This window comes from Macaca thibetana, chromosome 6, assembly GCF_024542745.1.
Source record: "Macaca thibetana thibetana isolate TM-01 chromosome 6, ASM2454274v1, whole genome shotgun sequence".
In the NCBI taxonomy this organism is placed as follows: Eukaryota; Metazoa; Chordata; class Mammalia; order Primates; family Cercopithecidae; genus Macaca; species Macaca thibetana.
In genome coordinates, this window is record NC_065583.1 from 50,725,004 (window position 1) to 50,739,860 (window position 14,857).

The 14,857-nt window shown below is 39.2% G+C and overlaps 1 protein-coding gene and 1 long non-coding RNA gene across 2 annotated transcripts in view; one reads left to right on the forward strand and one right to left on the reverse strand.

Moving 5' to 3' along the window:
• The window catches only part of CDC42SE2 (CDC42 small effector 2), a 1,077,748-nt gene that overhangs the window by 433,119 nt on the left and 629,772 nt on the right, over positions 1–14,857 (reverse strand). The window lies entirely within an intron of this gene.
• Positions 1–14,857, forward strand: part of LOC126956046 (uncharacterized) — a 96,233-nt gene that overhangs the window by 45,534 nt on the left and 35,842 nt on the right. The window lies entirely within an intron of this gene.

Genomic DNA, 14,857 nt, shown 5'->3' on the forward strand with positions numbered 1-14,857 from the left:
GCACATGTTGACAGATAATAAAACAAGGAATAAACAAGAAAGTGTCAGACAATGGTCAGTGCTATGAGGCAAATAAAGCAAGGTGACTTGATTGTAACTGTTGAGTGATACTACCTCAGTTATCTATCTAAGGCCAGGGAAGGCCCTTTCAGAGGAGGTGACACTGGAGCTGGGAAGTGAATAGTAGATATTTTATTGATTGTTATGAAGAATTTGGATTAAATGTTTTCAACTGTGTGAAAAAGTTTGGAAACCAAATAAATTCTCTTAAAGCCAAAATAAAACAAAACAAAAATAAAACCTAAGTGAGGCATCCTCTTATTTCACCAAATGTAGAAAAACAACTTTCACATCTTTTTATCTCTCTGAAGTTTCACTCTCTTTCTCTGAATAAAGATGCAAAGGCATATATAATATTCTATTTTAATACAACGAATCCTCTTAGTAGACATGTACTTTTTCATTTTACTTTTATCAAGTTACAGATATACAAAGTTTAAAAGGTCAAATAGTTCTAAAGAGGTAAAAGGAAGGGCAACTCTCTTTTGTTGCACTCATTCCCACCTGCAGTTTCTGTTTTTTAGAGACAACCACTTTTAATCTTCTGGTTATTTTTTTAACCTCTAGTACTTCAAAAATAATAGGTTTATACACTATGTCTTGATTTTTTAGTTTTACGCATTGTGTTTTGATTTCGTCTATTGAAAATGATATTTTAGCCCTCTTATAATCTCCTCTCTCCCAGTATCTTTTTTTTTTTTTTTTTTTTTTTTTTTTTGAGACAGGGTCCTGCTCTGTTGCCCATGCTGGAGTGTAGTGGTATGATCACTGCTTACTGCAGCCTCATCCTCCCAGGCTCAAGCAATCCCCTTGCCTCAGCCTCCCCAGTAGCTGGGACTACAGGTGCATGCCACCATGCCCATTGAATTTTTGTATTTTTTTTTTTTAAGAGACAGGGTCTCCCTATGTTGCCCAGGTTGGTCTTGAACTCCTGGGCTCTAGTGATCAGCCCATCTTGGCTTTCCAAAGTGCTGGGATTGCAGGCATGAACAATCATGCCCAGTATACTCCCACTATCTTTAAAAATAGTTACATCATTAGTTTTAATTAGATCATGGTTCAGAGTTTGTTATGATAACTATATAAGTATTATTTACATCTGAACCATGTAGTTTGTTTTGATTGCCTTTCCTTTCTTGCATATCCTTTTGTCTTCTCAGTATTAATGATTTACTTGTTTTAAAATTTCATTTGGTTTTTACCTATCATTTTTTCATACCCAAATTCTCCCTTAGAACTATATATCTCTTTTCAAATTTTCAAACACATTAAGCAGTCTATTAATTACAACTTTTCATGAAAACATTTCTCCTTGTGGTCCCCATTCTCTTGCTCTAATAGGAATTGGTTGATTTTTCATTACAGCATCATTCTGAGATCCTACCCCCATTTTTTTTCTTTTTTAAATTGGGAGCTCTGTTTCTTGGGTTAAGTGAACTTCTTTTTTTCTTGGGTATAGTAGGCAGAATAATGGCCCTGCAAAACATGTTCATGTCCCAATCCCCAAAATCTGTATATACACACCTTACATAGCAAAAGGGACTTTGAAGATATGATTAAAGATCTCTTTTTAAACTGAATTTATTTTTTCTTAGTTGTAAAATCTATATAAAATAGAAGAAAATTCAAAATGAAATCAAAAGATAATAGCTGTAATAAGATTAACCTACAGCAGCTGCAGCACCAGTAACAACACTAAAAGAATTACTTCTACTCCAAAATGACTAAGAAATACGTATATGAACCTCTTAAGCAACTCACTTTTAATAATGGCTAAATTAAATGGAATTGTAATATCTTCAAATGGATCTCAATGATTGTACGCTGATTAGTGTCCATAATGGGACAGGTTATACTAGTTACATATTACAATCTGGAGAGAAATGTGTAAGTCAGATCAGAAGACATGATTTCTAGTCTGTGCTTCACCGTTCACTTTTTCAAAAAATTATTTGAAGTTCTGGGATACATGTGCAGAACGTGCAGGTTTGTTACATAGGTATATATGTGCCACGGTGGTTTGCTGCACCTATTGACCCATCCTTTAAGATCCCTCCCCTCACCCCCCGACCCCCAAACAGGGCCTGGTATGTGTTGTTCCCCTCCGTGTGTCCATGTGTTCTCATTGTTCAACTCCCATTTATGAGTGAGAATATGCAGTGTTTGGTTTTCTGTTCCTGTGTCAGTTTACTGAGGATTATGACTTCCAGCTTCATCCATGTCCCTGCAAAGTACATGATCTCATTCCTGTTTATGGCTGCTTAGTATTCCATGGTGTATATGTACTACATTTTCTTTATCCAATCTGTCATTGATGGGCATTTGGGTTGGTTCCATGACTTTGCTATTGTAAATAGTACTGCAGTAAACGTATGTATGCATGTGTCTTTATAGTAGAATGATTTCTATTCCTTTGGGTATATACCCAGTAATGAGATTGCTGAGTCAAATGGTATTTCTGGTTCTAGATCCTTCAGGAATCACCATACTCTCTTTCACAATGGTTGAACTAATTTACATTCCCACCAACAGTGTAAAAGCATTTCTATTTCTCTACAACCTTACGAGCATCTATTGTTTTTTGATTTTTTTTTAAAATTATACTTTAAGTTCTAGGGTACATGTGCACAACGTGTAGGTTTGTTACATGTGTTGGTGTGCTGCACCCATTAACTTGTCATTTACATTAGGTATATCTCCTAATGCTATCCCTCCCCACTCCCCCCTGCCACAATAGGGCCTGGTGTGTGATGTTCCCCTTCCTGTGTCCAAGTGATCTCATTGTTCAGTTCCCACCTATGAGTGAGAACATGTGGTATTTGGGTTTCTGTTCTTACGATAGTTTGTTGAGAATGATGGTTTCCAGCTGCATCCATGTCCCTACAAAGGACACGAACTCATCCTTTTTTATGGCTGCATAGTATTCCATGGTGTATATGTGCCACATTTTCTTAATCCAATCTGTCACTGATGGACATTTGGGTTGATTCCAAGTCTTTGCTATTGTGAATAGTGCCACAATAAACATATGTGTGCATGTGTCTTTATAACAGCATGACTTATAATCCTTTGGGTATATCCCCAGTAATGGGATGGCTGGGTCAAATGGTATTTCTGGTTCTAGATCCTTGAGGAATCGCCACACTCTTTTCCACAATGGTTGAACTAGTTTACAGTCCCACCAACAGTGTAAAAGTGTTCCTATTTCTCCACATCCTCTCCAGAACCTGTTGTTTCCTGATTTTTTAATGATTGCCATTCTAACTGGTGTGAGATGGTATCTCATTGTGGTTTTGATTTGCATTTCTCTGATGGTAAGTGATGATGAGCATTTTTTCATGTGTCTGTTGGGTGTATGAATGTCTTCTTTTGAGAAGTGTCTGTTCATATCCTTTGCCCACTTTTTGATGGGGTTGTTTGTTTTTTCTTGTAAATTTGATTGAGTTCTTTATAGGCTCTGGATATTAGCCCTTTGTCAGATGAGCAGATTGCAAAAATGTTCTCCCATTCTGTAGGTTGCCTGTTCACTCTGATGGTAGTTTCTTTTGCTTTTTAATCGTCACCATTCTGACTGGCATGAGATGATATCTCATTGTGGTTTTGATTTGCATTTTTCTAATGACCAGTGATATTGAGCTGTTTTTCATATATTTGTTGGTTGTGTAAACATCTTCTTTTGAGAAGTGTCTGTTCATATCCTTAGCCCACTTTTGGATGGGATTGTGTGTTTTTTTCTTGTAAATTTGTTTAAGTTCCTTATAAATTCTGGATATTAGACCTTTGTCAGATGGGTAGATTGCAAAAATTTTCTCCCATTCTGTAGGTTGCCTGTTCACTCTGATGACAGTTTATTTTTCTGTGCAGAAGCTCTTTCGTTTAATTAGGCTTTTGTCACAATTTGTCATAAATTTTGGCTTTTGTCACAATTACTTTTGGCATTTTTGTCATGAAGTCTTTGCCCATGCCTCTGTCCTGAATGGTATTGCCTAGGTCTTCTTCTAGGATTTTTATGGTTTTGGGTTTTACATTTAAGTCTTTAATCCACCTTGAGTTAATTTTTGCATAAGGTATAAATAAGGAGGGGGTTCAATTTTAGTTTTCTGCATATGGCTAGCCTGTTTTCCCAGTACCGTTTTTTGAACAGGAAATCCTTTCTCCATTGCCTGTTTTTGTCAGGTTTGTTGAAGATCAGATGGTTGTAAATGTAAGGTGTTATTTCTGAGGTCTCTGTTCTGTTCTATTTGTCTATATGTCTGTTTTGGTACCAGTACCATGCTGTTTTGGTTACTGTAGCTTTGTAGTATAGTTTGAAGTCAGGTAGCATGATGCCTCCTGCTTTGTTCTTTTTGCTTAGGATTGTCTTGGCTATACAAGGTCTTCTTTGATTCCATATGAAATTTAAATTAGTTTTTTTTTCCTAATTCTGTGAAGAATGTCAATGGTAGTTTGATGGGAATAGCATTGAATCTATAAATTACCTGGGGCAGTATGGCCATTTTCATGATATTGATTCTTCCTATCCATGAGAATGGAATGTTTTTCCATTTGTTTGTGTCCTCCTTTATTTCCTAGAGCAATGGTTTGTAGTTCTCCTTGAAGAGGTCTTTCACATCCCTTGTTAGCTATTTTCCTAGGTATTTTATTTTCTTTGTAGTAATTGTGAATGGGAGTTCATTCATGATTTGGCTTTCTGCTTGTCTATTGTTGGTATATAGAAATGCTTGTGATTTTTGCACATTGATTTTGTATCCTGAGACTTTGCTGAGGTTGCTTATCAGTTTAAGGAGTTTTTGGGCTGAGATGATGGGGTTTTGAAATTAAAAATCGTGTCATCTGCAAACAGGAACAATTTGACTTCCTCTCTTCCTATTTGAATACCCTTTCTTTCTTTCTCTTGCCTGATTGCCCTGGCCAGAACTTCCAATACTATGTTGAATAGGAGTGGTGAGAGAGAGCATCCTTGTCTTGTGCAAGTTTTCAAAGGGAATGCTTCCATCTTTTCCCCATTCAATATGATATTGGCTGTGGGTTTGTCATAAATAGCTCTTATTATTTTGAGATATATTCCATCAATACCTATTTTATTGAGTTTTTAGCATGAAGGGATGTTGAGTTATACCAAAGGCCTTTACTGCATGTATTGAGATAAACATGTGGTTTTTTGTCTTTGGTTCTGTTTATGTGATGGATTACATTTATTGATTTGCATATGTTGAACCAGCCTTGCATCCCAGGGATAAAACCGACTTAATTATGGTGGATAAGCTTTTTGATGTGCTGATGGATTTGGTTTGCTAGTATTTTGTTGAGAATTTTCATATCTTTGTTCATTAGGGATACTGGCCTGAAGTTTTCTTTTTTTGTTGTGTCTCTTCCCATTTTAGGTATCAGGATGATGCTAGCTTCATAAAATCAGTTAGGGTGGAGTCACTCCTTTTTAATTACTTGGAATAGTTTCAGAAGGAATGGTACCAGCTCCTCTGTACCTCTGTTAGAATTTGGCTGTGTATCTGTCTGTCCCTGGGCTTTTATGGTTGGTAGGCTATTAATCACTGGCTCAAATTCAGAACTTGTTATTGTTCTATTCAGGGATTCGACTTCTTCCTGGTTTAGTCTTGGGAGGGTGTATGTTTCCAGGAACTTATAAATTTCTTCTAGATTTTCTAGTTTATTTGCATAGAGGTGTTTATAGTATTTTCTGATGGTAGTTTGTATGTCTGTGGGATCAGTGGTGGTATCCCCTTTATCATTTTTTGTGTCTATTTGATTCTTCTATGTTTTCTTCTTTATTAGTTTAGTTAGCAGTTTATCTATTTTGTTAATGTTTTCAAAAAATCAGCTCCTGGATTCACTGATTTGTTGAAGGGGTTTTCATGTCTCTATCTCCTTCAGTTCTGCTCTGATCTTAGTTATTTCTTGTCTTCTGGTAGCTTTTGCATTAGTTTCCTCTTGCCTCTGTAGTTCTTTCAATCGTGATGTTAGGGTGTTGATTTGCGATCTTTCTAGCTTTCTGATGTGGGTATTTAGTGCTATAAATTTTCATTTAACATTGCTTTAGCTGTATCCCAGAGTTTCTGGTGCATTGTCTCTTTGTTCTCATTGATTTCAAAGAACTCTTGATTTCTGCCTTAATTTCTTTATTTACCCAGGAGTCATTCAGGAGCAGGTTGTTCAATTTCCACGTAGTTGTGTGGTTTTGAGTGAGTTTCTTAATCTTGAGTTCTAAATTGATTGCACTATGATCTGATAGATTGTTTGTTATGATTTCAGTTCTTTTGCATTTACTGAGGAGTGTTTTACTTCCAATTATGTGGTTGATTTTAGATTAAGTGCCATGTGTCATTGAGAGGAATGTATATTCAATTGATTTGGGGTGGAGAGTTCTGTAGTTGTCTCTTAGGTCCACTTGATCCAGAGCTGAGTTCAAGTTCTGAATATCCTTGTTAATTTGGGATTAACTGTCTGATTGTCAGTTAATCCTGTCTCGTTGACCTGTCTAATATTGACAGTGGGTTGTTAAAGTCTGCCACTATTATTGTGTGGGAGTCTAAGAACTTGTTTAATGAATCTTGGTGCTCCTGTATCGGGTTCATATACATTTAGAATAGTTAGCTCTTCTTGTTGAATTTTTCTCTTTACCATTATGTATTGCCTTTCTTTGTCTTTTTGATCTTTGTTGGTTTAAAATATGTTTTGTCAAAGAGTAGGATTGCAACCCCTGCCTTTTTTTTTGCTTTCCCTTTGCTTGGCAAATTTTTCTCCATCCCTTTCTTTGGAGCCTATGTGTGTCTTTGAACCTGAGATGGGTCTGCTGAATATAGCACACTGATGGGTCTTGACTCTATCCAATTTGCCAGTCTGTGTCTTTTAATTGGGGCATTTAGCCCATTTACATTTAAGGTTAATATTATGTTTGAATTTGATCCTGTCCTCATGATGCCATCTGGTTATTTTGAACAGTAGTTGATGCAATTTCTACAGCGTGTCACTGGTCTTTATATTTTGGTATGTTTTTGCAGTGGCTGGTACTGATTTTTCCTTTCCATATTTAATGCTTCTCTCAGGAGCTCTTGCAAGGCAGGCCTGGTGGTAACGAAATCCCTCAGAATTTGCTTGTTTGGAAAGGATTTTATTACTTCTTATGAGACATAGTTTGGCTGAATATGAAATTCTGGGTTGAAAATTCTTTTCTTTAAGAATGTTGAATATTGACCCTGCAATCTCTCTGACTTGTAGAGTTTCTGCTGAGAGGTCTGCTATTAGTCTGATGGTCTTCCCTTTGTAGGTAACCTAGCCTTTCTCTCTGGCTGCCCTTAACATTTTTTCCTTCATTTTGACCTTGGAGAATCTGATCATTATGTATATTGGGGTTGATCTTCTCATGGAGTATCTTACTGGTGTTCTCTATATTTCCTGAATTTGCATGTTGACCTGTCTTGTTAGGTTGGGGAAGTTCTTCTGGATAATATCCTGAAGTGCGTTTTCCAGCTTGTTTCCATTCTCCCCATCTCCTTCAGGTACTCCAATCAATTGTAAGTTTGGTCTTTTTGTGAAGTCCCATTTTTCTTGAATGCTTTGTTCATTCCTTTTCATTCTTTTTTCTCTAATCTTGTCTGGATGCCTTATTTCAGCAAGGTCGTCTTCAAACTCTGATATCCTTTCCTCTGCTTGGTCGATTTAGCTCTTGATACTTGTGTATGCTTCATGAGGTTCTCGTGCTATGTTTTGCAGCTCCATTAGGTCATTTATGTTCCTCTCTAAACTGGTTATTCTAGTTAGCAGTGCCTCTGACCTTTTATCAAGATTCTTAGCTTCTCTGCATTGGGTTAGAACATTCTCCTTTAGCTCAGCATAGTTTTTTTGTTACCCATTTTCTGAATCCTACTTCTGTCAATTCATCCATCTCATTCTCCATTTGGTTCTGTGCCCTTGCTGGAGAGATGTTGCAATCATTTTGGGGAGAAAAGGCACTCTGGCCTTTTGGGTTTTCAGAGTTTTCTTCATTGATTGTTTCTCATGAGTTGTCTAGTTTCGATCTTTGAGGCTGCTGACCCTTGGATGTTTTGTGTGGGCTTTTTTTTGTTCTTGTTGTTTCTGCTTTCTGTTTTTCTTTCAAAGGGTTGGGTCCCTCTTCTGTAGGGCTGCTGTGGTTTGCTGGAGGTTCACTTCAGGCCCTGTTAATCTGGTTCACTACCGCGCCTAAAGATGCCATTCAAGGAAGCTGGAGAACAGCAAAGATGGGTCCCTTCTTCTTCTTCGGGGATTTCTGACCTCAATGAGCACAAACCTGATACCAGTAGGATCACTCCTGTATGGGGTGTCTGACAACCCCTATTGGAGGGTCTCACCTAGTTGGGTGGCACAGGGAAGAGGACTCTTTTTCTTAATTATTATACTTTAAGTTCTAGGGTACATGCCCACAACATGCAGGTTTGTTACATAGGTATACATGTGCCATGTTGGTTTGCTGCACCCATTAACTCATCATTTACATTAGGTATTTCTCTGAATGCTATCCCTCCCCCTGCCCCCCACCCCCTGAGAGGCCCCAGTGTGTGATGTTCCCTGCCCTGTGTCCATGTGTTCTCATTGTTTAGTTCCCACCTGTGAGTGAGAACATGCAGTGTTTGGTTTTCTGTCCTTGTGATAGTTTGCTCAGAATGATGGTTTCCAGCTTCATCCATGTCCCTAGAAAGGACACGAACTCATCCTTTTTTATGGCTGCATAGTATTCCATGGTGTATATGTGCCAGATTTTCTTAATCCAGTCTATCATTGATGGACATTTGAGTTGGTTCCTAGTCTTTGCTATTGTGAATAGTACCACAATAAACATACATGTGCATGTGTCTTTATAGTAGCATGATTTATAAATCTTTGGGTGTATACCCAGTAATGGGATCACTGGGTCAAATGGTATTTCTAGTTCTAGATCCTTGAGGAATTGCCACACTGTCTTCCACAATGATTGAACTAATTTACACTCCCGCCAACAGTGTAAAAGCATTTCTATTTCTCTACATCTTCTCCAGCGTCTGTTGCTTCCTGACTTTTTAATGATCGCCATTCTAACTGGTGTGAGATGGTATCTCATTGTGGTTTTGATTTGCATTTCTGTGATGACCAGTGATGATGAGCATTTTTTCGTATGTCTGTTGGCTGCATAAATGTCATCTTTTGAGAAGTGTCTGTTAATATCCTTTGCCCACTTTTTGATGGGGTTGCTTTTTCTTGTAAATTTGTTTAAGTTATTTGTAGATTCTGGATATTAGCCCTTTGTCAGATGAGTAGATTGCAAAACTTTTCTCCCATTCTGTAGGTTGCCTGTTTACTCTGATGGTAGTTTGTTTTGCTGTGCAGAAGCTCTTTAGTTTAATTAAATCCCATTTGTCTATTTTGGATTTTGTTGCCATTGCTTTTGGTGTTTTAGTCATGAAGTCCTTGACCATGCCTACGTCCTAAGTGGTATTGTCTAGGTTTTCTTCTAGGGTTTTTATGGTTTTAGGTCTAACATTTAAGTCTTCAGTCCATCTTGAATTAATTTTTGTATAAGGCGTAAGGAAGGGATCCAGTTTCAGCTTTCTACATGTGGCTAGCCAGTTTTCCCAGCAGCATTTATTAAATGGAGAATCCCTTCCCCATTTCTTGTTTTTATCAGGCTTGTCAAAGATCAGATGGTTGTAGATGTGTGGTGTTATTTCTGAGGCCTCTGTTCTGTTTCATTGGTCTATATCTCTGTTTTGGTACCAGTACCATGCTATTTTGTTTACTGTAGCCTTGTAATATAGTTTGAAGTCAGGTAGCATGATACTTCCAGCTTTATTCTTGTTGCTTAGGATTGTCTTGGCAATTTGGGCTCTTTTTTGGTTGCTTATGAACTTTAAAGCAGTTTTTTTCCAATTCTGTGAAGAAAGTCATTGGTAGCTTGATGGGGATGGCCTTGAATCTATAAATTACCTGGGGCAGTATGGCCATTTTCACAATATTGATTCTTCCTATCCATGAGCATAGAATGTTCTTCAATTTGTTTGTGTCCTGCTTTATTTTGTTGAGCAGTGGTTTGTAGTTCTCCTTAAAGAAGTCCTTCACATCCCTTATAAGGTGGAATTCTAGGTATTTTATTCTCTTTTTAGCAATTGTGAATGGGAGTTCACTCCTGATTTGGCTCTCTGTTTGTTATTGGTGTATAGGAATGCTTGTGATTTTTGCACATTGATTTTTGTCTCCTGAGACTTTGCTGAAGTTGCTTATCAGCTTAAGGAGATTTTGGGCTGAGATTATGGGGTTTTCTAAATATACAATCATATCATTTGCAAACAGGAACAATTTGACTTCCTCTTATCCTAATTAAATACCCTTTATTTCTTTCTCTTGCCTGATTGCCCTGGCCAGAACTTCCAACACTATGTTGAATAGGAGTGGTGAGAGATGGCATCCCTGTCTTGTGCCAGTTTTCAAAGGGATTGCTTCCAGTTTTTGCCCATTCAGTATGATATTGGCTGTGGGTTTGTCATAAATAGCTCTTATTATTTTGAGATACGTTTTATCAATACCTAGTTTATTGAGAGTTTCTAGCATGAAGGGCTGTTTAATTTTGTCAAAGACCTTTTCTGCATCTATCGAGATAATCATGTGGTTTTTGCCGTTGGTTCAGTTTATGCGATTGATTACGTTTATTGATTTGAGTATGTTGAACCAGCCTTTCATCCCAGGGATGAAGCTGACTTGATAATGGTGGATAAGCTTTTTGATGTGCTGTTGGATTAGGTTTGCTAGTATTTTATTGAGGATTTTCACATGAATGTTCATCAGGGATGTTGGTCTAAAATTCTCTGTTTTTGTTGTGTCTCTTTCAGGCTTTGGTATTAGGATGATGCTTGCCTCATAAAGTGAATTAGGGAGCATTCCCTCTTTTGCTATTGATTGTTGTAGTTTCAGATGGAATGGTACCAACTCCTCTTTGTACCTCTGATAGAATTCGGCTGTGAATCCGTCTTGTCCTGGACATTTTTTGGTTGGTAAGATATTAATTATTGCCTCAATTTCAGAGCCTGTTATTGGTCTATTCAAGGATTCAACTTCTTCCTGGTTTAGTCTTGGGAGGGTGTAGATGTCTAGGAATTTATCTATTTCTTCTAGATTTTCTAATGTATTTGTGTAGAGGTGTTTATAGTATTCTCTGATGGTAGTTTGTATTTCTGTGGGATTGGTGATGACATCCCCTTTATCATTTTTTATTGCATCTATTTGATTCTTCTCTCTTTTCTTCTTTGTTAGTCTTGCTATTGGTCTGTCAATTTTGTTGATCATTTCAAAAAACCAGATCTTGGATTCATTGATTTTTTGAAGGGTTTTTTTGTGTCTCTATCTCCTTCACTTTTGCTTTGATCTTGGTATTTCTTGCCTTCTGCTAGCTTTGAATTCTGCTTGCCTTCTCTAGTTCTTTTAATTGTGATGTTAGGGTGTCAATTTTAGATCTTTGTTGCTTTCTTTTGTGGGCATTTAGTGCTATACATTTCCCTCTACACACTGCTTTAAATGTATTTCAGAGATTCTGGTACGTTGTGTCTTTGTTCTCATTGTTTTCAAGGAACATCTTTATTTCTGCCTTCATTTCATTGTTTACCCAGTAGTCATTCAGGAGCAGGTTGTTCAGTTTCCATGTAGTTGTGTGATTTTGAATGATTTTCTTAATCCTGAGTTCTACTTTGATTGCACTGTGGTCTGAGAGACAGTTTATTGTGATTTCTGTTCTTGTACATTTGCTGAGGAGTGCTTTACTTCCAATTATGTGGTCAATTTTGGAATAAGTGCGATGTGGTGCTGAGAAGATTGTATATTTTGTTGATTTTGGGTGGAGAGTTCTGTAGATGTCTATTAGGTCAGCTTAGGTCAGCTTGGTGCAGAGCTGAGTTCAAGTCCTGAATATCCTTGTTACCTTCTGTCTTGTTGATCTGTCTAATATTGACAATGGGGTGTTAAAATCTCCCATTATTATTTTGTGGGAGTGTAAGTCTCTTTGTCGGTCTCTAAGGACTTGCTTTATGAATCTCGGTGCTCCTGTATTGGGTGCATATATATTTAGGATTGTTGGCTCTTCTTGTTGAATTGATCCCTTTACCATTATGCAATGGCCTTCTTTGTCTCTTTTGATCTTTATTGGTTTAAAGTCTGTTTTATCAGAGACTAGGATTGCAACCCCTGCTATTTTTTGCTTTCCATTTGCTTGGTAGATCTTCCTCAATACCTTATTTTGAGCCTATGTGTGTCTTTGCACATGAGATGGTTCTCCTGAATACAGCTCACTGATGGATCTTGACTCTTCATCCGATTTGCCAGTCTGTGTCTTTTAATTGGGGCATCTAGCCCATTTACATTTAAGGTTAATATTGTTATGTGTCAGTTTATGATGTTACTAGTTATTTTGCCCATTAGTTGATGCAGTTTCTTCCTAGCATCGATAGTCTTTACCATTTGTCATGTTTTTGTAGTGGCTATGCAAAACATGCAGTTGCAAGTTTTTGCAGTGGTACCACTTGTTCCTTTCCATCTTTAGTGCTTCCTTCAGGAGCTCTTGTAAGGCAGGCCTGGTGTTGACAAAATCTCTCAGCATTTGCTTGTCTGTAAAGCTGTTCTCTGTATTTCCTGAATTTGAATGTTGGCCTGCCTTGCTAGGTTGGGGAAGTTCTCCTGGATAATATCCTGAAGGGTGTTTTCCAACTTGGTTCCATTCTTTTCGTCACTTTTAGGTACCCCAATCAAACGTAGGTTTGGTCTTTCCACATAGTCCCATATTTCTTGGAGGCTTTGTTCATTTCTTCTTACTCGTTTTTCTCTAAACTTCTCTTCTCACTTTATTTCATTGATTTGATTTTCAATCACTGATACCCTTTCTTCTACTTGATTGAATCAGCTATTGAAACTTGTGCATGCGTCACGTAGTTCTCATGCCATGGTTTTCAGCTCTATCAGGTCATTTAAGGTCTTTTCTACACTGTTTATTCTAGTTAGCCATTCGTCTAATCTTTTTTCAAGGTTTTTAGCTTTCTTGTGATGGGTTCAAACATCCTCCGTTAGCTTGGAGAAGTTTGTTATTAGCCTTCCGAAGCCTACTTCTGTCGACTTGTCAAAGTCATTCTCTGTCCAGCTTTGTTCCGTTGTTGGTGAGGAGCTGCAATCCTTTGGAGGAGAAGAGGTGCTCTGGCTTTTAGAATTTTCAGCTTTGCTGCTCTGGTTTCTCCCCATCTTTGTGGTTTTATATAACTTTGGTCTTGGATATTGCTGACCTACAGATGGGGTTTTGATATGGATGTCCTTTTTGTTGATGTTGATGCTATTTTTTTCTGTTTGTTAGTTTTCCTTCTAACAGTCAGGTTCCTCAGTTGCAGGTCTGTTGGAGTTTGCTGGAGGTCCACGCCAGACCCTGTTTGCCTGGGTATTACTAGCGGAGGCTCAGTGGAAATGGAGAAATCACCTGTCTTCCCAGTCTGTCACACTGGGAGCTGCAGACTGAAGCTGTTCCTATTTGGCCATCTTGGAACAGGCCCTTTTATTTTTTAGATGGAGTCTCGCTGTGTCGCCCAGGCTGGAGTGCAGTGGCACCATCTCGGCTCACTGCAAGCTCCACCTCTCGTGTTCACACCATTCTCTCGCCTCAGCCTCCTGAGTAGCTGGGACTAAGGGCACCTGCCGCCACACCTGGCTAATTTTTTTGTTTTTGTATTTTTAGTAGAAATGGGGTTTCACTGTGTTAGCCAGAATGGTCTTGATCTCCTGACCTGGTGATCTGCCCGCCTTGGGCTCCCAAAGTGCTGGGATTACAGGCGTGAGCTACCGTGCCTGGCCGGGAACTGGACTCTTTTACCAGAGTACTTTAAGTGTCCCTTGGTGGAGGGGGTGGGCGTCACTAGGGGTAACCCACTTATCTGGGCTGCCTGGATTCCTCAGAACTACCAGGAGGAAAGGCCAAGTCTGCTGGTTCACAGAGACTGTGGCCACCCCTTCCTGTAGGGACTCAGGGCCAGTGAGATCTGGGTTCTGTCCCTGAGCATCTGGCTGGAGTTATTGGAGTTCCTGCAGGGAGGCCCCACCCAGTAAGGAAGGATGAATCAGGATCAGGTCTGAAGAGGCACTCTGGGCACTTGGGCTGTGGAGGACATGTCTTGGGACCAAGCCTTCCAGACTCCCTGGCTCAAGCAGAGGAAAAGCGTGGCCTGGACCTATAGAGATGGATGCCGCCCTTCCCCCGCCCAGGGAGTTTAGTGTGTTAGGCAGTTGTGATTCCCAGTGCTGGCTGCTGCCCCTCCCCCAGTGAGCTCAAATGGCTTAGACAGCAGGCAGCCACAGCTGTAGTACTGGTTGCCCCTTTCCTCAGGAGCTCAGTGGGCTTAAGCAGATTCCAGCTGAGAGGCTGTTGAGAACTGTACAGCTCTGGGGTTGGGAACTAGGCCCTGGTGGCGTGGGTTTCAGAGTGGGATCTTTCGATCTGTGGCTTGCACAGTTCTGTGGAAAAAGCATGGTTTCCCTGGCTGGGTAGCACACTCACTCGCTGCCTCCCTTGGTTGGCGGGTGGGGGCTCCTCTGTCCTGTGTTGCTCTCAGGTGGGCTGCCACACCACGCTGCTCTTCCTTCCTCTCCATGGATTACTCCAGCCACCTAGTCAGTTCTGATGAGAGAACCTGGATACCTTGATTGCCAGTGAAGGATTCACATGTTTATTATGGTTCTTTTCTACCGGAGCCTCTGATCACTGCTGTCCACTGATTAACGATCTTGAGAAGAGGAGATTGTTCTGGAT